Source organism: Rhinolophus hipposideros (assembly GCF_964194185.1).
Source record: "Rhinolophus hipposideros genome assembly, chromosome: 2".
Lineage (NCBI taxonomy): Eukaryota > Metazoa > Chordata > Mammalia > Chiroptera > Rhinolophidae > Rhinolophus > Rhinolophus hipposideros.
The window spans coordinates 84,540,603-84,559,299 of NC_138048.1; the positions used below are offsets into that span (position 1 = coordinate 84,540,603).

General features: G+C 39.8%; 1 protein-coding gene across 1 annotated transcript in view; it reads left to right on the top strand.

The window, feature by feature from the left end:
- Positions 1–750: 750 nt before the first annotated feature.
- Positions 751–18,697, top strand: part of PLCH1 (phospholipase C eta 1) — a 202,184-nt gene continuing 184,237 nt past the window's right edge. The window contains exon 1 of the mRNA XM_081025261.1: positions 751–865. The gene's annotated coding sequence lies outside the window, so the exon portion shown is untranslated. The remainder of the gene's footprint in view (positions 866–18,697) is intronic.

Consider the following 18,697-nt stretch of genomic DNA (forward strand, 5'->3'; position numbering starts at 1 on the left):
AGGAATCTGGAAAAAGAGACGAGATGGCGGGGTGAGGGGGAGAAAATAAAAGCAGTTTGTTACTTACACTCGCTCTTCCTCAGTCTTAGCTGTACGTCACTCAAAGCAGGTCTCCTTGGTTACAATGGCCTAACAGAGTCTATTTTCTTAGAATGGTAAAAAACGGGAGGGGCAATGAGATGGGCGGTTCGGAAAGTTCTTTAAGATGCGGTCCTGACACTTTTTACTTTGGTGCAAGCTGCACACAGTTCTCATTCCCTATGCCCTCTCCTCCGACTTCGAGTCGCCAAACTCCTTTACCTTCCCACCACCGAGGCTCTCCGGGACACAGCCCCAAACTGATTATCAAGGGAGTGTCCCTGAGTTTGGGCACCTAGGAGATTTGAGGGGTGGGGGTGGGAAGACTTAATTCCCAGTGCTTCTGGCCCTTGCTTGCTGCGGAGCCCCGCAAAGGGGTGCAGGCCTATGGGTCCAGGCCCAGCCCTCGGACCCTACATCCAGTCGGCGGGGGCCCTTGGAGGCTGCGGTAGCTCCAGTCCACTCTCCTGAGCTCCAGTTCCAGATTTCTGAGGGAGCTGAGGGGCTGGGAGGGAGGGGGCTGCAGAGTGAGCGTGAGGATTTGAATGAGAAAGCAGGTTGTGGCGGAGGCGCCCGGCTCTTCCCACCCCGTCTTGGGGGTTTGTGCTGGCTGCTGGGGAGAAGTGCCTTGGGGGGAGAGGGGGTGAGGGGCTTTTCTGCCCCTCGACAGGGTTTTGCAGTTGGAGTCCCAGGCGCCAATAACTCGGAACCCCAGCACTTTGGAGGTTGCATCTCTGCGGAGGACTCTGAAGACTCCTTCACCTACTGAACATTCCAAGTGGAGCAGGTCGGTGCTTTCGGGGAAACGAGGAGGTACTGCGAGAAAGAGGACTGGCCCTCCCGTCCAGGTGTGCAAGTGAGCAGGTGGCCCGAGCTCCTCTCTGCAGTCGCCACCGGGCCACGCTCTTGAGGACTGTGTGAATGTTGTGCGTGGGGATCTCGCAAGCCTCTGTGCGGAAAACGGGACCACTGCTGGTGTGGGGGTCCCATAATCTGTGGGTGTGTGAGCCTGCGCCAGAACTTAATGCTCAGGTCTCTTGTGGTGGTGGTGGGTGGGGTTTCCCCCGGTGGAGGGTAAGGCATCCTTGCTGGAGGCTTCAGCCGCTCGCGGGGTCCCGGGGACTAATCTCTGATCACCAGACGCCGCGGAGAGAACAGGTCCGCTTTTCCCAGCAAGGGGAGTGCGGTGTCTATTACACTTGGGCAGTTTCACGGTTCTTCCTGCGCTCGGTGACCCCACTCAGGACCCTCTCGAAGGAGACCAGGTGCTCCCAGTGCGAGGAGGATTTACTCCATCGCCTTTTCCTGGAATAAACGAGGGGCACCGGAGCGGCGCCGGGAGGTGGCAGCAGGTTGCGGCGGCGCACTTTGCGCCTGCGCGGGGTTCCCATAGCGACGGGACCGCGAGTCCGAGACGCCACCCCGCGCGCCCCAAAGCCCTGTTCCTTGTGGAGCGTCTGCGCCGCCCCCTCTCCTCCCTGGGACTCTTTCTTTGTTGTTTGTAACTCGGAAGCAGTTTGTGATCACATTTTTGACCTTAGGAGTTCAGCATTAAAACAATAACCAGCTCAATTGAAAAAGAAGACATTTCCCCACCCCGCGCGGCGACAGTCCCATTTTGATCTTAGACGCGAGAAAAATGGTGAGAAATTGCTTATTGGTACAGTGATCGAGACACTCCCTTCTTTTCTAGCCTTTGAAAGTGGAGACAAATAAAGTATACTTACTTCCTGGTGAGGCGTTTCAAAAAATTGAGTCAGGTGCTTGCCCTTGAGCATTGAGAGGACCGACGCGTCCTCATTTCCGCGGGTGGAGAGCGGGGCATGTATAATACAAACCCACAGCACCCGTATCTCCTCGTGGCATGTGTATGAGAAGGAGATGCACTCCGAAATGGACCAAAGTAAAATGCCAGTGAAAAGACACAGGCTATCCAAGGAGATTGTTTTTCCTGGGGTTAATCTTCTAAATCTTCTGCAGGGAATGTTTCAAGAAGCCTTGAGCAAACCACCAGTCAGATTTCTCAAGACTTCTATTAGGGGAGTCATTTTTCCTTTTAGTAAAATTGTGTCTTGGTAGCTCCATCTCCCTTTCAAAATCCCATTTGTTTCCACACAGATTAGCATTTGGCAAGAGTACACATACCCCTTAAGGGGTATGTAGAAGGAACTGTAGCTTCTTCTTGCTCATTTTTCTTAGGTTGCATCAAAGTTTGGCAGCGTGATTGCTTTACCTAGTTACTGTTAAATAAACATTGGTTAGAATTAATGTAACTGCTAGTAAAAGGTTAAAATAGAGTTATTCTTCCTGGAATAAAGCCTGGCATAAAAATATCTTAGGTCAAGTAATATATGAGCACTGTCTTGCTTTATTCTATTTTTAAATAATTTGCCTTCAAGAATAGCAAACCTTTATTGGTGGTAGAAGTTTTCAGACAAGATCCTTCTATCAGCAAACGAAGTCAACATAGTATTACTTTTCAGATGATTAGTAAATAACAGGCTGTTAAAGTTATCTCTCCCATCCCATTCATTATAGTAAATGCCTAGACATTATGCAATCCATCTAAGTCGAATGTTAAAAAAGAGTTGCATTAAGTTTTTTCCCTTTTCTCATAATTAAAAAAAAAAAATAGAAAAACTCATAATTTTCAGGTTCAGATACTTTGTGACCCTATTTGGTGGCTTGTAACTGGCTCCAGTTCCCTAATTCTCAGTGACATGTGTTTCTGCTGGTTCCAGGAGGTAAACTGCAGTTTAGCAGATCCTGGGATAATGAGCCTGGGAGTGCTTGGAGGGAGGCTGGGGAGAGGCAGTGGGAATGAGACAAAGGGAGTGAAGGTTGATGGGCAGAGCCAGGATTTATAGCTGCACCAAATTCTTCATAAAAACTGTTAAAGTCATTGCTTCTGTTTGATACATTTTCCCACATTATCAACATCAACTAAATTTCTTTTCAGAATTAGTCTTCTACATAATTATAAGGATAAACTTATAAAAACAGAATACGATAAAGGTGCTTTATGTTAGGGTGTCATCCTATACTGGGAAAACTCTTAATTAAATGTTTTCTCCTTGATTAATTCATTTAGTCAACAAATATTGATTGAAAACTAATTATATGTAAGACAAGATAAATAAATCCAGATTCCTGCCCTCAGTGAACTAAGAGTTGTGAGTTCTAAAATAATTCTAACGCTTTTCAGGTTGTCAGGGTCCTGTTAAGAATAGTTGATTTAGTGCCGAGCAATCAGATTTCTAGATTCAGAAACAAATGCTTAAACTTTGATTAGAAAAAAATCCTGAACATTGTTTTTGAGTGTTTTAGGTTAAGAGTCTTTCTCTATATATATATGGTAGAAAGCATTGTATGCACCTATATTCTTATATTTTTGTAGTATAGACTCAGTGCTAAAACCTAGTCTTGGCAAGTGTAGCTCTTGAGTTTGAGAGGAACAGAGAAACCCTGTAATTCTCAGGTTTCTTAGATGAAGATAAGGTGTGTGGTTCAGTAGTCCTTTGTTCTGGCTCCATGTTGCAGGACATAATAAACCTCCTTCGCTCCCTTCTAAGAATAGTGTTGGTCTGCCCGCTTAAAGGATCATGACTGTTATTTCTCTGAGCAAAATAAGAAGGGGGATATAAAATTATGATAGATGGATGAAAGGAATATAAAAGGACATTTAAACATTGTTTAACTTTTGAGCTGGAATAACTTCTAGGCATTTTTAGTGAATTTAGACTATTGAAATCCATTACAGCCATGACAAACCTGGCCTAATAGTGACCAAGGTTGACAAACGTTTTCTCCTGTCATTCCTAGGACATAGAAGGTTAGGGAGACTGGAGTCTCCTTCACCACCTCATGAGTCAGCTAACATGGATCAGCTCAGAGAAGCTTGCTGAAGAGCATCCCCGTTTGGTTATTGCTCTTTGTCTAGGAAAATCAGACTCAGCTGTGAATTGTGGACCAACTGGTGCAGAACACATTACTTTGAACAATGCCTCCTCCGCCTGGGAAGCGTGTTCTCTCTTCTCGCTCATAGGAGCTTATTCCAGGCTGGCTTTGCTCACAAGGAAAATCATTTAGACACAGCTCAGTGGACACTCACTCACATCTCTTTGACACCCGTGACCATTTTTGTTTAGGGAGAAATCCAGTACTGCTGGGATCGGGTGTGCCGAATTAGAAGTGCATTTGAAGAGCCCCGTGAAGAAGTTTACACAGCTTTATGTTATTATCATCAAGGTCTCTGTCTTCTGGGCTTCAAAGTAAAAGAGGGCAGGATGGATGCTGAAGGGACAACTAAGAAAACTTTTATAGCAAAGTTAAAAACACTCTCACCAAATTTGAGGTTTGGATGCACTAAGCTACATGCCTATTTAAAATTGTCATGAAATTACAGAGCAGAAAAACACATCTACCCAAGGTTCTGATTTCTAATGATCCTGTTGTTTCCAGGAAGTCTAGGGTGGGCAGGTATGAAATCCTTGCTCTAGACTTGGCATTTGCAACCATATGAAATTGTTGTAGTTGTAGGTATAAAATGGTTAAACATCAGCAATGTTATATGATGTAATATAATTTTGTTGAGTGGAATTGACAGTGGGCAACTTCTGATTATATATTTAGTTATAAGCATGTGTGTATCATGAGAGCGTACACATTTATGTGTACACATTTATAAATGCAAAATGTCCTTCTTAGTACCTGTTTTGGGCTGAACAGGTAGGTCACTGGCAGGATTCTGGCATTTAATACAAGGGGGACCTAATAGAAGGGGGAACAGTTTTTCTGGATATTGTCCAGTAAATACCAAGGAGTTCTGGAAGAAAAGGAGGAAATGAACATTAATTCATTGCACCATGTGCCTGGGCATTCACTTTTTGTCACTTTAAAAGTCAATCAAGATATGCAGGAATTCTTATCCCTTGTTACTGATGAGGCTCAGAGAGTTTAGTTTTTTTTTTCCAAAATTCACCACTCCATCCAAAGTAGACAGGTGGAAATGTTTTCTGATCAGCTTTTTGGTGAGTGGAGAAGTTGCATTTCCTATATGGAGGTTATAAATTTAGGCCTGGTTCCAGAAAAACATTCAAGACTTTGTTTATAAACTGTGTTGGCTATTTGTTTGGAAGTGAGTGGTGATTAGGTTCTCTTTTACAGATGCTTTTCCACATCAAAGTGGCCCACGTATCACTTCTGAATTGTCAAACTGCGGAGGGTCTAAGAGAACTCCTCCCTCGTGATTTTAATGTGTTTTCTGGCATCCCAAGACTTAGATATTGGTTTTATCTTACACAAACTTTGCTCACTTATTTTTCTTGAAATACTATTGAGGGACTTACTGCTGGATAGAACAGATGGTGTCTTCCTGTAATGTTTTTCAAATTAGAGACCCAAATCACCTTGGATAGTTGCTAAAAATTTCTAAGCTTATGCCAGAAACTGGAGTTTTGCCGCTCCTCACACTGCTCTGCCGTGGTGTTGGGAAATTGAAATTGGACTGTACTGAGCTTGTTTCAGATTTGCAGTGTTTTTGAGCTGGTTTACCCAAGGAAGAAATGAAGACTTGGTTATGCCCATGCTCACACAGCTGAGTTGGGACTTGAACCTCGACATTGCCAGAAAACACGGGACCTAGTGTTCTTCGCAGCACACAACTTAAAAGTATGCTGGACTCCACTTTGGAATTCAGCCTCAGCCTCAGTCGCTGCTGGAAGGCTCTCTTCTCTGGGTTTTCCTCTTCATGAGTTTTTCTGTGGCTTATCCTACTAGCAAACCTCTTTTCTCTATGGCTGATTCTGAATTGAACAAGGGACTTCAATGAGCCTGTGCAGCCAGTCGGGTGCCTGTTAAATTGCTACTGGAAGGCAGAAGGATCTAGTTTAATGCTAGCATGTATGAGTTACTGATTAACAGATCTAAAGCAGTCATGGTTTCTCTTTCATCTGCCTTCACTTCCTTGTTGCTAGTCCACAAGAACCAAACATTTGAAATCAGCTTCCCACTTCACTCTTCTCTCCCTCTTCCTTTAATTGGAGGGGGCCTCTGGACCTCTGAACAGGTCTCCATGGAGTGCTAATGGAACCTCTGCAAAAATACCCCTAGTGGGAACTTGGAAAATCTCTGTGGTTTTTTCAGGGGTCAGAATCCTGGACCAGCAGTTAAGTGAGTTGATTTGCTGTGTAATCTTGTGCAATTTAGTTCTCTAGATCTCCTATGTCTTTCTGCCAAACAGCTCTCTCTTAACTTCGGGTGACATGAGAGATACTGAAAATACATTTATTTTCTTAAAAGAGATTTCTTTATAGAAAAGAGTAAGGTGTTCATATAAGGAGTTAAGATTATGTAAAGACAATTTGATTTTCATTTCAGGTTAAAGACTATTGGTTCCATACAGCCATTTGTGTAAAAGAGAAAAAAAGGGAGGGTTTCTTGTATGCATGTAGACTATCTTCTGCAATGGTACAGAAGAAACTAACAATGTTGATTGCTGGGAGACTGATACCAGAGGTAAATTATTCATTGTATAACCTTTTGTGCCATTTGAATTTTGAACCTTCGACTTAATAAATAAAATAAAAATAAAAAAGAAAATACTTGTATTTCAATAATGAAGAAATAAATAAGTAACCTCCTCCTGGCTCCTAAGTGGTGGAAGTAGGAAACTAAGAAGCAATTTTAAAGAAAAGAAAAACAATTCTCTTTCTTACTGTCTTTTTAAATCCCACCCAACTTCACATTTAGTAATTTTTTTTTCACTCTCAGTCATTTTTAAAAGCAGTGTTCTTTAAGCTTTTCTGGATTTTCATAACAGGACTGCAGAGATTTTTTTTCTGATTTTTCATAGTTTTCTTCCTTCTCATAAAGCATCAGCTATTGGCTGCAGCCAAATTCAGTGGGCCAATGGAATCAGATTCACCCCACTCCTGAGGAACTAAGCCCATCTTATGTTGTCAGTGTGTTTATAATAAAGTCTAGAAAGTTTCTTCCGCTCTCACAGTGTTTTTTTTCCCCATAGAGAAATCTCTGTAATGTGATTATTCTTTTATTTTCCTGAGCAGTGTCTGAATGTGAATGCCAGAGGAATCTTTTCTTCTCAAATTGAAAAAGAAAAACAGTTTGTGTTCACATGTTTTATTCTGAGCCACAGCTTTTCTTATTTTCAATAGGTTGTGAATTGGAAGTATTTTTCTGTTTACTGGGTAAGTCATTAAAATACAGTCTTAGAAGAGAGTAAACACAAACTGTGCACCAACTTCTTTTTCAGTCATCAAGAGAGAAATGTGAAATCTATTATTTAGTGTCCAAGTTTCAGTCCAAATCAAAAACTGAAGTTGAGACCAATTCTCAGCACATTCTTGAAAATTTCTCATCTCAAATTTGTAAAGTAAATAAAAAAGCATATATTTTCCTCCTAGATTTCTTCTTATTGCTTTGTTGCTTTTTATTTGTTGGAGGAGAATAACTGAATAGATCATACAATCTAATGCTTAAAATGTTTTAAAGCTTAAAAGGTCATTTAGTGAGTATTCTCTCTCAACCTCTGTCCCTGAGCCATCCAGTTCTTTCTCTAATAGACCAACAGTGAACAGTGTTACTAGTCTCTTATGTATTTTTTCAAAGATACACACACACACACACACACACACACACACACACACACAGGTGTGCACGCGTGTGCAAACACACATGGATGCCTTTTTCCTTCTTTTAAAAATCAAATAGTGGTACACCATCCCCATGATTCTGTATTTTTTCTTTTAACAGTATATCTTGTATATGATTCCACATCAACATATAGATCTTCTTAATTATTTTCTTTTACTTTATGTTTTAAAAGCAGTTTTAGGTTCACAGCAACATTAAGGGGAAGGTACAGAGATTTCCCATGTATCCCTGGCCCCTGCACACCCCATTAACGATAACCCCCACCGGAGTTACAATTTGTTACAAATGGTTACAAAGTTACCATTTGTTAAAATGATGAACCTGCATTGATACATCACAATCACCCAAAGTCCATGGTTTACATTACAGTTCACTCTTGGTGCTGCACATTCTATAGGTTTGGACAAATGAATAATGAAATGTACCCATTATTATGGTATCATACAGAGTCGTTTCATAGCTCTAAAAATCCTATGTTCTGCCTACTTGTTGCTCCTTCAGTCCCTGGCAATCACTGATCTTTTTATTGTCTCCATAGTTTTGCCTTTTCCAGAATGTCATCTAGTTGGAATCATACAGTGTGTAGCTCTTCCAGATTGGCTTCTCTCACTTAATAATATGCATCTAAGTTTCCTCCATGTCTTTTCATGGCTTGATAGCTCATTTCTTTTTAACGCTGAATAATATTCCATTGTCCGGATGCACCACAGTTTATTTACTCACTCACTTACTGAAGGACATCTTGATTCCAAGATTTGGCAATTATGAAAACAGTTGCTAGAAACCTCCACATGCAGGTTTTTGTGTGAACATAAGTTTTCAACTCCTTTGATAAATATCAAGGAGCAAGACTGCTGGATTGTATGGTGAAAGGATGGTTAATTTTGTAAGAAACAGCTGAACTGTCTTCTGAAGTGTCTAACATTTTCCATTCCCACCAGCAATGAATGAGAGCTCCTGTTGTTTCACACTTAGTGCTGTCAGTGTTCTGGTTTGGCCATTCCAATAGGTACGTACTGATGTCTCATTTTAATTTCCATTTCCACATGACATAGGATGTGGAGCATCTTTTCATATGCTTATTTGCCATCTGTATATCTTCTTTGATGAGGTAGATGACCTTAAGGTCTTTGGCCTAGTTTTTAGTTGGTTGTTTGTTTTCTTATTATTGAGTTTTAAAAGTTCTTTGTATATTTTGGATAACAGTTCTTTATCATATGTGTTATTTGCAAATATTTTCTCCCCATCTGTGCCTTGTTTTCTCATTCTCTTGACATTGTCTTTCACAGAGCATAAGTTAAACATTTTTGTTTTCAACAGAACAAAACAAATGTTCCCAGTCCCTGCTTTATTTTCATTTGGTCACACATGCTTGAAAAAAACACACAACACACACACTTGCAAAATATCCAAACATCAGCAATTAGAAGGATATAAAACAAGGGGCTTACAGGCTTGAAAGATATCTTAGGCTTTAGAACAAAACAAAAACAATCAAACATTGAAAATGTCTGTATTTAAAACAGTGATATTTTGTTTTTAATGAAATTTAGGTTTTTTCTTCTTTTTCTTTTTAAGGAACACTTTAGGGACAAAAACTAAGCTGCTTGTATGGCTTGAGGTAGGGCGTGGCTTCTCTTTCTTGAAAGCTTTTTTGCAAAATACAGACACGAGCATTCACTGGCCTGGATTCCCCCCCCCCACCCCCCCCCCCCCCCCCCCCCCCGTCCCCCACACACCAGCTGCACTCCTCATTGCTGGGTAGAAGGCCTAGTGAAAATGAGAATCCAACACATTCCTGGTAATAAGCTTCCTTCTCTCACTATAGTGGACATAAGAGACGATGAGATGAACTTGGGGAAAACTGGGAGATCTGCCCTTCTCTGAAAGGGGTCCTTTCTGAGACTGAATTTTGGACATTGTTATATATGAAGGAATTGTGTGAAGAGCTACTTTGAGGTCCATTTCTAATATATAATTTTAATTTATTGGGGTGTCAATTGTTAGTAAAATTACATAGATTTCAGGTGTACAATTCTGTATTACATCATCTATAAATCCCATTGTGTGTTCACCACCCAGAGTCAGTTCTCCTTCCATCACCATATATTTGATTCCCCAACCCTCATCCCCCACCCCCCACCTCACTTACCCTCTGGTAACCACTAAACTATTGTCTATGTCTATGAATTTTTGTTTTTCATTTGTTTGTCTTGTTCTCTTGTTGTTGTTTTATATACCACATATCAGTGAAATCATATGGTTCTCTGCTTTTTCTGTCTGACTTCTTTCGCTTAGCATCATACTCAAGATCCATCCATGTTGTCACAAATGTTCCTATATCATCTTTTCTTACCACCGAATAGTATTCCATTGTGTATATATACCACAACTTCTTTATCCGTTCATCTATCAAAGGACATTTTGGTTGTTTCCATGTCTTGGCCACCGTAAACAAAGCTGCAATGAACTTTTGAAGTTCCAAAGCTCTTCCTGCACCAGATTCAGAGCCCGTATGTTTCAGCAGTTCTGTTTACTCCTGCAGGGATCTGCCAAGATAGGTGGGGCCAGGGGCGGGGTGAGTTGTGAGAGGTGGCCCAGAGCAATGGCGGCGACCACCACCACAGCCAGTCCTGCTTCCACAGCTCCCTCCCCTTTGCCGGAACTAGTTGGGCTGTGAATCTATGTCTGCAGTCCACAGTTCTCAGAACAGCAAATATTCTGTTCTTTTGATCTGAGACTGCTAGTGTTCCGCTTCTAGCACCGGGCAGGTGGGGGCGGGGCGAGCTCTGGGAGGATAAGGAGGGGACAGCTAGGCTCAGTGCCTAAGGCTTCCGTTTTCTGCTCAGCAGTGAGGACTTAAACCACTGTTTTCATCCTTCTTCCCTCAGTCTTTTCTCCGAGGTCTCTGCCGTGAGCCTTGGGTTCAGCCGTGTTATATGCTGTCCTCTCAGCCCTGTGGGCCATAAGTGGATCCCTAGCAGTCCGAGTTCTTCCCTCTCCCGCAGCTGCGGTAGTTTTGGGATGCAACGAGCTCAGAGCACTGAGCTAGGTCTGCGTCCTGCGCCCGTGAGGCTCTGTCCCGCACTTCTCCCTTCCCTCCTCCCCCGCTGGCGAGATTCGCCCACCTTTAGGTCAATTCAGGAGTGGGCCTCTTTATTTTGCCTGTGCTGTGCAGGGAGTCCTTTGTCGAGCTATTGTTGTTCGATTATTTGTAAATTCCACGGGAGCTTTACAGAGGCTCACCGCATGCCACCATTTTGATGATGTCTCCCCATTTCTAATATTTAAAAAGTTTGAAAATTATTTGTTTAGAGATAATTATTGTCAATCAAGGATTTTTTGAATGTTAGATCTAGGCATAAGTAGATGAAATTAGAATTGTAAAAAAAAATGTCTGTTAGAGTGTATCAAGAAAAAGAGTCTTCAAATGTGATCGAAGTCTAGGTTTCAAGATTGATGTCTGCTGAGAGTTGAATTACCAAACAGTTTTTCCTTTGGGTGTTGTTTCTTTCAATCTAGCCTGCATTGTGTGCTCAGTTTTAAAAAGAAGGGACATATCAAAAAATGATGTAAATATGCCAATCCTGACGTGAGTATATAGGAAGGGATGGTAAATTGGAAAACCTGGATTCCATTACTGACTTTGCCATACCTTAGCAGTGCTCTCCCTCCCTCTCTTATATTTATTATTTATTAGGAAGCAAAAAATTATATAGATGTTAAGAATACAGTCTTTGGAGTAAAATTGTTTGAGTTCAAATCCCAGTGATGTCACTTGATAGCTGTGGACCTTAGGTAATTACTTTTATTTATTTATTTATTTATTTATTTATTTATTTATATTTTTATTTTTTAAATTTATTGGGGTGACAATTGTTAGTAAAATTACATAGGTTTCAGGTGTACAATTCTGTATTACATCATCTATAAATCCCATTGTGTGTTCACCACCCAGAGTCCGTTCTCCTTCTATCACCATATATTTGACCCCCCTTACCCTCATCTCCCACCCCCCCACCCCTCCTTACTCTCTGGTAACCACTAAACTATTGTCTGTGTCTATGAGTAGGTAATTTACTTAACCTCTCTGTGCTTCAGTTTCTGTGTTTGTAAACTGGGGTAGTCATTATACCTAGCTCTTAGGATCATTGTAAGGATTAAATAAAACAATATATGTAAAATGTTTGCCATGATGCCTTGTAAGTAGGAAGTGCCAAAAATATCAGCAGGTATGTCAAAGTGGCCATCACTGAGCTAATACTTTTTGGGCTGTAAAGGTCCTGATGTGGCTATCAAACTCCAAGACTCCATGGCTTTGAATGTAAATTGCCAGGGTTGAATTTTGTTTGTAGCAATGTAGTTTACCAACACTCCTGCTAAAACAATTTAAAAATGCTGGTTACAATAGAAAGGTAATTTTCTTAAATGCAATGAACCAGTAAGAAAGTAATGGGTATTTAAGCCAAAACCTAAGTGAAGAGGTGTCTCCTGTGCAATGAAGCTGGCTTTTGCTTTGAGAACATTTGCCAAACCAGCTTAACTTGAACTTCTGTTTTCATGGCCTGAGGGCATCGGAGAGACAAGGTAAGACATCTGAGAGAGTGTCTGTCTTTCAGTCATAACGCTGGGACTTCAAAAGGCTTCGCCCTCTATTTAAGGGTGAAATTAGAATAAATACAAAAACAAAAATATCATTTAATCTTTCCAACCCTAGGAGACTGTAAGGAAAATCACCTATCAAAAACCTTGCTACGTAGCAGATGCCTAATTATTTGGTCGTGAGAATTTGTGATCCTTAACCAGCTCTAATGCAGGTATGCATCTGGAATTGTAATAACTAGGTGGACAGAAACACCTCAAGATGAAAATTTGATTTAAAGAGTTTCTATATTGGAAGTGTCCCTGATACTAAGCAGAAACCAAAATTTCTCCCTCTTTTGGAGGAATCTTTTTTTTTTTTAAGATTTTATTGGGGAAAGGGAACAGGACTTTTTTGGGGGAACAGTGTGTACTTCCAGGACTTTTTCCAAGTCAAGTTGTTGTTCTTTCAATCTTAGTTGTGGAGGGCGCAGCTCAGCTCCAGGTGCAGTTGTTGTTAGTTGCAGGGGGCACAGCCCTTCAACCCTTGGATGAGGAGTCAAATCAGCAAACTTGTGGTTGAGAGGATGCTCTCCAACCACTGAACCATCCGGGAGCTCAGCAGCAGCTCAGCTCAAGGTGCCATGTTCAATCCAGGGTGTGGAGCCCACCATCCCTTGCGGGACTTGAGGAGTTGAACTGGCAGCCTTGTGGTTGTGCCCACTGGCCCATGTGGGAATCCAACTGGCAGCCTTTGGCATTAGGAGCATGGTGCTCCAACTGCCTGAGCCACTGGGCTGGCCCTGGAGGTGTCTATTTTTGTCAAAGACTTCGGAGAGTCCCCACCAATAAAATTAAAAGGAAAATGAGCATCTCATAGTAAAAAAAAAAAAAAAAGTTGATAAATCACAAAACACAAGATATGAGCTGAGAACAAGAAACTGTAAAGACTAAGCTGATTTGACAAACAACCAAATAGAACTTAAAAAAAAATAATAATTGAAAATAAATCAATGTATGAATTTAACAATGGATTAATCCAAGTGGAACACGGAAATAGTCATCGGAATGACAGATCTGAAGAAATTTTTCAGATGGCAACATGGAGTGCCAAAGTAATGAAAAACTCAAAAGAAAGGTTAATCAATGTGGAAGATAGATAATTCAGCATCAATATAAGTTTAATTACAGTTGCAGAATGAGAAGAGAAAATGGGAAGAGGCATCATTTAAAGAGATAATATCAGAGAATTTTCAAGGACCAATAAAAAGCTTCACTTCATGTATTCATGAAGTCATATGAATCCCAATCAGGATACGCAAAAAGAAATCCACACAGAGTCAAAATATAATGAAAATGCAGAACACAAAAGGAAAAGAGAAGATCTTTAGCAAGGTCAGAGAGAAGAGGCAGCTTATCTTCAAAGGCAGAACAAATATTCCTGACAGTGCAACAATAGAAGCCAGAAGATAGTAGAATATTATCTTTCATGCACTGACAGAAATTAACTCTCAGTTTAGTAATCTATTTCTGTTTAAAAAAATCTTTAAAAAAAACTAGGACAAAATACTTCTCAGACTTACAAAACCCTGGATAGTTTGTTCTAGCAATCCTCACTAAAAGGATGTAGAGTTGACCCTTGATTAAAATGGGTTTGAACTGGGCGGATCCACTTATCATGTGGATTTTTTTCAACAAATGCAGTGGTAACTGCGGGTTTCCCATCTGAGGATTTAATGAATCCTGGATGGAAAACAGTATTTTCACATTTCTACCGTGGTTTTGATTTGCACTTTGTTGAATCCATAGATGCAGACAGGCCAACTGTAGACTCAAAAATTATAAGTAGATTTTCAACTGCATGGAGGTCAGAGCCTCTAATTTCCACCTTGTTCAATGGTCAACTGTACTTAAAGCAAAAGAAAATCATTTCCAGATGAAAGGTTTCAGAAACAGGATGTAATGAAGAGCAAAGAAAGGGAAAATGTGTACGTTAAAGCACATGTTGATTGTATAAAATAATAATAATAATAATAATCATGTCTTCAGTGAGAACTAGATAAAATAAGTGGTGTAAGTTGTAGAAGCAAAAGGAATTAATATCTCCTAAAGTTATTGCATAATTTAGAAGGAAATTAAAGATATTGATCAAATTTAGACTTATAAGTAAAGTGCATGTTAAAATTTCTAAGGCAACCACTAAAAATTAGTAAAAGAATGAATAACTCTCTAGCTAATGGGGAAAATTAAAATGAAAAAAATAATAAATCTCGTAGTCAAAGAAGCTGAGAAAAGTATAGAACAGGCAAGACAAACAGTACAAAATAACATAGAGAAACAAATTTATATGTATTAGTAATTAAAATAAATCTGAAGGCACCCAAGATTGGTAGTGTGGATGAGAAATGAAAATTTAGGTATATGCTGTTTATAAAAGACATGTGTGAAATGTAAGGATACAGAAACATTAAAAGTAAAATAAAATAACTGGGTGATTAAAAACCAAAAGAAAGCTGGCAATATTGACATCAGACAAAGTAGACTTTAAGTGATCCCAAAATGTTTTCAGAGAAAAAGAGGGTCATATGGGTTAAAAAGTTGCAACTCAAATATTAAAAAAATGGTATGCATCTAATAATACGGCCTCAATATATAGTAAGCAAAAACTACAATGAGAAACATATAGTCCCAGGAGATTTTAATATACTTTCTCAGTTCTTGGTAAAGTGGGAAAAAGATCAATTACCACATACAAGATTTGAACAATATGATTAATAAGTTTGAGCTGTTATGTGAGGACCATGATCACCACATCTCAAAACTGCAGAACACACATTATTTTCAAACACAGAACAGTTATAAAAAGTGACCTCAAACTATGGCATCAAGCAAGTCTTCACAATTATCGAATGACAAGTATCATACAGACTAGATCTGTGACCACAGTGCAGTAAGCTAGATACCGATAAGTAAAAAAACAAAAACAAAAACCAAACAAACAAAAAAACCATGCTAGGAACTTGAGGTTTAGTGGTGTATCTTGTGAGCTTTAAAAAATGAACAAAGTACCCTTTTATTTCTTTCCCTTTGTGTACATAGCTGGGAGGGGGTTAGCTATGGAATTAGGCTGTTTGCAGAGCCCTTTTACAACCAGTGTGGCAATGCCTAGGAACCGGTGGGAAGTGGGGGAGAGGACAGTGACCTGCCACCTGCGGAGTAGATTGGGGCCCCTCTGACCCTGGCCTTCTGGGCCTGACTGCTTTAGAAGCTGTAGGCCTGGGCCTGGGCCAAAGGAAGAAGAGCTCCTCCCTCCACATTTCTGCACTGTGTAATTCTCTTAATTTGTTTGTCTTAAAATTAGTGGAGAAATGTGAGAAGGAGGAGCTTTATTTGAAATCTTTTAACTGGATTTACAGATGCTCCTTGACTTACGATGGTGTTACGTCCAGATATACTCATCATAGGTTGAAAATATTAAGTCAAAAATTCATTTATTGCACCTACCAAGCATCATAGCTTAGCCTAGCTTACCTTAAACATGCTCAGCACCCTTACAGTTGGGTGAAATTATCTAACACAAGCAAAGCCTATTTTATAACAAAGTGTTGAGTAATTTGTTGACTAATGCACTGAAAGTGAAAAACAGAGTGGTTGTGTGTGTACACCATTGTGAAATTGGACAATTGTAAATCAACACCATCATAAGTCTGGGACTGTCTGTAGTTTGAATTCTCAACCTTTAGGGATACCTGGATACAGAAATTCCCAAATGTATTGTGTCAGAGTTTGTGAGGTGCGGGACTTTGTTTTGCGAATTTCCCCCTATGTCTTCCTGTTTTGAAGCACTTTGCTTTATGTATATTACTGTCAGAGCCTATTTATGTCTTTTGTCTCAGCAAGGCTTAAAGAGAAGGAAACCAGCACTTCTTCATATAAGTTAAATGCTACAGTGCTAATGGGGATTAACTCTGGTTTCTCGGGACTATTTTATAATTGAAGATGAGTGGATTGGGATATTAGGGAGGGGTTATCTATAGTATCTATTAATGCGATGTGGAATGTTAAGTTTCATAGTTCTGAGGGAGATCATTCACCACATTCCTTTAGTGGTTACATAGATGAGGCAGCCGCAGCACAGGGGAACGATGAGATTTACCTGACAGTTGGGTTAACGGGAGGACTGGCTTGCAACTCTGGTCTCTTGACTTCCAGACAGGCATTTTCCCATTTCCCCGGATGCCTTATTACACCCCCTGAACTAGTTATTCCTTTTTCCACAACAGGGTGAGTTTATGCCTTATGTTTGAATTTGTGGCTTATAGCCTTCTCCCCTGTTAGCAATTTGGGGAACACCTGAGTCTCTCAGACAGTTTTCACCATGATGTTTGGCTAGAAAACTTGGCCTGGTGTTTCTGAACTTGGTCCAGGTAGCTTACTTACACTTCAAAGAAACCTTCCACTATTTGATACTCAAAGGACCGACCCTTGGCTCTGAATCACCTCCAATCTGTATACTGCAGAGGTTCCTCCTGGCTGGAGGGACAAGCTATGTATTTCAGTCATTTACTCAGATCTTCCTGTCGCTTTTCCTTCACTGGCTTAGAGTGGAGTTGGGTTGAATGGTCAAGGTGGGAAGAATTAGTCTTGTCTATCATGAGCAACATGACTCTTGGCTCTTTCCATAGGGAAACAGAGTATCAGGGAGTAAATACTGCTGGAAAGAGTGTATGTAGCCCTGGACTCAGGGACTGTGGATTTGGAGTCAGAAGACGTGGGTTTGCATGTACGATTTCCTATTAGCCTCTTTGAAGTCATGCTTAATAATGCATTACTTGTAGGGCTATCGTAAGGGTCATTAAAAAATGTGAGATATAAGTGGAAATACTGTATAAACCATAAAGTGATTTACCAACATATTATTAAGCAAGAATGTAAAGGATTGCAAATAAATAAGTAAATAAGTAAATAAATAAATAAACAAATATTTCCCCTCCCACAAAGTTTTCTTTTCGAGATTTTTCTAGTTTGTTTCCTTTAGTATTCTGATTTTAGAATTCTGATTTCTATGTAAGAACTTGAATAATTTGTCTTTTATGAAGCCGTTTAAGTGACTTGAACAGATTTGTAGTCTTTTATAAAACTCATGTTAAAGCAGTGACACAGATTTGCTTCATGTGTAAAAACAACTAAGGGAATTTTAAAGATGAAGATTTCAGGTTTTATTCTTAAATACCTTCAAGGAGTATGAGGGAATCCTTTACTACCAGAACAAACGACTTGAATGCAGCATATCCCTTCGGAAAAGCCTGAGTAAATATAGAGTCATAGTTTGAAACTCAAGACCAGTTAAAAAAACTTGCCCAATGTCATCCTAGAATTTCTAATGTTTTATTTTTGTTGTTGTTGGTGGTGGTCTACTGCTACAGTGTACTGACTGTCATATAATTTGACTTGGGCAATTCTAATCATGTACCTCCAGATAAAAATGTCAAAAATTAGAAATGTACAATGATTCTAGGAGTTACTAATCATTTATAAAATGAGCTTATGTGTATTTAAACTTTTAAAATATTTTTTTAGTTCATCTGATGGCACGAATCTGCTGAATGCTTACATAGCTCTTTTTGTTTCTTGGAGTGTGCAGTCTTTGAAGAGAGTTAATTACAATTTCTTTTCCAAATTAATTTATTCTATATCACTATGACTAGAGTGTCAACATATTAGTAAGTTATTAAGTGAAAAGTGTCAACTACAAAATAGTAGAATCTGATATTATATAGACACCTTAGGAGGTGGAGTAAGCATTTTGTAAGCTCCAAAAGAAAATTAAAGAAATCAATTTTTAAACACCTTGCTTTTACCTGAATATTGACCAGATAACTTCAAATTGAGTACAAGGAGCCGTGGAAGTACATCACTAATATAATTTAAATTGTTATTATTATTATTTTTAATTTATTGGGGTGACAATTGTTAATGAAATTACATAATTTCAGGTGTACAATTCTGTATTACATCATCTATAAATCCCATTGTGTGTTCACCACCTAGAGTCAGTTCTCCTTCCATCACCGTATATTTGATCCCCCTTTAAATTGTTATTTTTAAAAAAAATCAGTGTAAGTGTATTTTTGGTGGATATTTTCTCCCATTGTATTCAAACAAATGGGACCATGAAACATTTAAGAGATCCCTGCTTTGGGACTGCTGAGGCAGGGTTCCTGCCACTTTATTTGATAGCTAACAGTGCTACCTTGCAAGTTACACATCCTTTGGGCCTCAGTTTCCTTCTGGCTTCACAACGAGAGGTTTGGCTTAGCTGAATTCTAAGGTTCCTTTCAGTTGGTTCCCCTTGTAAGCACTG